At 44.3% G+C, this 4,145-nt stretch overlaps 1 protein-coding gene across 1 annotated transcript in view; it reads right to left on the bottom strand.

The window, feature by feature from the left end:
• Positions 1–4,145, bottom strand: part of LOC118330997 (cadherin-6-like) — a 59,572-nt gene that overhangs the window by 54,408 nt on the left and 1,019 nt on the right. The window lies entirely within an intron of this gene.

Here is a 4,145-nt window from a genome sequence, read left to right as displayed (position 1 = left end):
ACTCCTTCATACACTTGCTCGTCTGCCATACACTTATTAACTGGCTGTCATGTTCAGCAGCCTTCCCCCAGACAGTGTTTAGCGTTCCTCAGTCCACTTACTGCAGCCAGAGTTAAGCCTCTGGGCTTTGCACAGACAGGAATCCAACTAGAGGGGAAAGGCAGGACCTGCGGACATGATCTGTCTGCTGCACTCACTCACACTCTTTCTCCTGCACCAGTTACCTTAAGGTAGGGCTGAAACATACATACATACATTTTTCTCACGATAGTATAGTTAAATTCCACTTTTTGTTTTCATTTTACATACATACAAAGTTTTGACACTCCCCCCACAAGGCATAAAAACGATGTGAGCAAGATGTTCTTAAGATGTAATTTGACAAAAAGGTCATATTATTTATGAATGAAGTTCATTCTTCATTTTATTCAAAACGTATATCAGTGGGTACATTTTTACCTCTGCCAAGGAAGTTGTATTGTCACCTGTGTGAGTTAATCTGTATGTCAGCAGGGTGTCAGAAAAATGAACTAATTTCCATGAAATTTGGTGGTGAGATCAGCCTCGAGCCAAGGAACACTTGATTAGATTTTGATAGTGATCTGGATCTGTGATTTCCACTATTAGATGATTATTGTTTTTCCACCCACATATTGGATATAGAGATTTAATTCCAAATCCAATCCAAACCCTAACGGTACACTCACAGGGTCAAGGAATCGATTTCACCTCGAATTTAAGAAAGAAGGAATGTTCAGTGTCCTTGAAGGCTTCCCTCTAGTTTTTGCTCATATTTTCGATGGCATCCAAACAGAATTCGACTCCGAGGCTCAACTCGACATTGTGTGGTAGCTACAATACTGGATTTGTCATCTGCCCCTTCCTTCTCCACCCTCCCCTTCCCGGGGCAAATGGTGTAAGAAATGAGACGTGGCTGGTGGATATACTTTCATGCCCCTGCTTTACCAGTGTCATTTCGGCAACTCTGAAATTGTGCCATGGTCTACAGGGCTTTGTTGTAAATCACTATCTCCCACTGTCAGACTGCAGTCTGCTGTACACTGTGGATGCCTCGCTTTCTGCTGCCTCCTGGGTGACTAATATATCTTGTTAAATTGTGCTGAGAAGCGTGCGGAGAACTGTACACCTTCCCTCTTTGTACTGTGTTTGTTTGCCTGCGTTTGTGCCTGTGTGTGTTTGTGTGTGTTGGTGTGTGTGCGCCTGCTTCAAAATGTGTGTTGGCCTGGGCGTCTGCGTCTATGTCTCCACACTTCGTGACTGAATAGGTAGGTGGGGATGTTACTTTTGCAAATATGTTCACTAAACTCCACAAGTCTGTCAGGCTTTGTTGGTAATTCAGTTAGATTGCTATTCGGCCAGCTTCCGCTCACCACCACCAGAGTATCGGAGTTGTGAAGCTATCTCTCAGCCACTTCATAATTAGAAAAGCTGTGGAGCCAAGCCACAGTTTGAGGGGGAAGAGGGAGGAAAAAAAGGCTGTTGGCAGACTGCATTATTCAACATTGGCAGCAATTTACTCTGTCTCCCACCCCAAAGACATGAATCTAAGTGATTTCATAGTCACATCCGTCCTAGTGTGCCATACTGTATAAAGCTGGACTCTTCTCTTATCACAAGCTCTTAAGCCATGCACTGTATACTATCAGCTTCATCCAGCACTGTTCATACACACCACACACACATCATATCTCTATCCAACCACTTTGAGAATAGATTTATATGTATATTTCTGTGTAATTGGTGCCATTGGTGTCTCCTGCACAAAGCAGGGAGAGATAATTACCTATTGTTAAGTGAGGTGTAAATTGTCTGATCCATGTGTATTTATCTTCTCAGCACACAGAGCAAAACAGGCCTTTTTGGGGATTTAGGCAGATTCTATAGTGACGTTCTACTCTCCTGGCCACCGTCCAGCTCTCAAATCCCTTTTGCTGAAACCTGTCGAGAAACAGCCTCGCCGTGGCTTAACCGTGTCCCATCTAATTCTAGCGTCTTTTTTAGTCATAGCAAATTCAATCTAGGGTTGACCTTCAGACAGAAGGTGACACCAGCCCCTGCCAATAGTACATTTAACTATGAAGAGACATCACATTTTCTTTCTGTACGTGTTTGTGGCTGAGAAATACGTCTATCCTTATTTTGGTTTCTGTGCAATTACGGTTGTGACTGCTCCGTAAATAGGCGTCTCTGAAGGGAATCTGTCTCATTAGTAAGGAGCAGTTATTAAGTTGCCATTGTGCCTGCAGGAAATTTTCTCTAATGGTCACAAGAAGCCTCAAGAAATAAAAGACAGTGTCACAGCAGGGGGAGGAAAAATCAAATCTGCCATTCTTCGTGAAGTGGCTTAACACGTTTGTCCTGTACAGCAGGGGGCACTGTTCTGGAGACAGAGAAGAAAAGAAACAAAAAGAAACGAAAAAGAAAAGAAAAGAGAAAAGCCCAGTTGGCTGGCACTTGAAGTAGCAACTCCAGATAAACACTTGGCACAAGAAAATCTTAGGAGGAATCCCAGAGCCCTCGCAGTACAAACAACGTCATGATTTATTATCGCATCATACAGACCGTGACTAATGCACTCAAACAATCAAGGTGCATCTACTGAACTACAATGCCCAGGGGTGCTCTCTGCCACTGACTTCAAACATTCGTAAACGAAGCACACACACACACACACACACACACACACACAAACACACATTATAGCCACTCGCTGTGCATGCAGGCTCAACAAATGTCCACAAGTATCTCAGCACACACACACACACGCGGAGAGTAGAGGAGGCCGCAGACATTCCCATAGGGGATGGGGTCCGCTTCAGCACAGACAGCGGCCACTGAGACGTGGTTTTATTAGCTCCAGATGCCACTAAAGGGAGGACTAGAAACATTCAATATTATGAGCAGGACACATCAAAATGATGCTGCCCATCTGGAGCACAAATAATGTAATCAGCTCGGGTCACCGGTCATCATGGTCTGGCCGCTGGGTAAACCCGCCATCCTGTGACGTCAGCGCTCACGGGGACAGGCTGGAGCTGTCCGGCAGATTGAGGCTCAAGCTTTTTTGGAATATCCCCTAAGCTGCTGCACATGACCCGCCGAGTGAAGATATTTGGGAGAAGAGAAAGATGAAACGTGAGGGACTGTCTTTTGTAATCCGAGCTGTGGTTTAAAAAATGCAGATGGCTCTGATGTGTCTATTCCCCTGCCTGTCAAATCAGTTCGGCAATGTTACTTTGAATGTCTTCATACTCACTGCTCACACAGCTCAGACCATAAACACATATACATGCTGTATGTTTCCCACACACATGCACACACACACACACACACACACACACAGGGACTCTACTCGCTGAGCCTTTAAATATTCAGCACCTGCCGTGTTTTCTGTATGACTTTGATCAGCCACAGATTCTACTCTGTCCCTTTCATCTCTGAACTTCAAAACCAGCGTGTGAAAAACCTGGACCACAAAACCTGTTCTGGTTCAGACAATCTCTGTTCACCAAGCTGCTCTTTGCCTTACGAAATCAAGCGGGAAGTTGTCCCATTAAAACAAAACAAGGCAGAAAGAAAGCAAAACAAGCAGCGAAGTTCACCTACTCGTAAAAGCTCCATTCTCAGAGTCGACATCATTGCCCAATCTCCCCTGATAACCACAACTGCTTGTTTGTAATTTAAAAAGTATGTGTGCAGAGGAGTGATTATTGCAGAATATTCCCGAGGTAGTTTGAAAACTCCCTCAAACAACTTCTTGGCCGCCTTCAGGCATATTTCCTCAGGCTTACATTGAGCCAGCGCAATAACTTACATGGAGCAATCTGCAAGGCAACAGGAAGGACAGTAAAACTTTCCAAAGCACTAAATTCAATTTTCAGGATTGCATGGTCCTGTTAGATTCAGCAACCGCCCCCCCCCCGTCAATATACCTGCGACTTTTTGAGTAAAGAAGCCAAGTTAATTCTCTTAGAGCTCTGCTTGCATTACTCAGCAAGCCCATTAAATATTCACAGCCAAATCACTGATATCATCTTGTAGTCAATAATGCTGGAGGACACGTTTGTTTGAGAAAACTTGAGGAAACTCCAAGAGCGCTTCCTCCCCCCCCCCAAAAAAAAAAA

Source organism: Morone saxatilis, unplaced genomic scaffold (genome assembly GCF_004916995.1).
Source record: "Morone saxatilis isolate NCDOM2014 unplaced genomic scaffold, NCSU_SB_2.0 Contig0, whole genome shotgun sequence".
Taxonomy (NCBI): domain Eukaryota; kingdom Metazoa; phylum Chordata; class Actinopteri; family Moronidae; genus Morone; species Morone saxatilis.
Note: the sequence above shows the minus strand (reverse complement) of the source record. Positions and strands in the feature narration are given on the sequence as shown.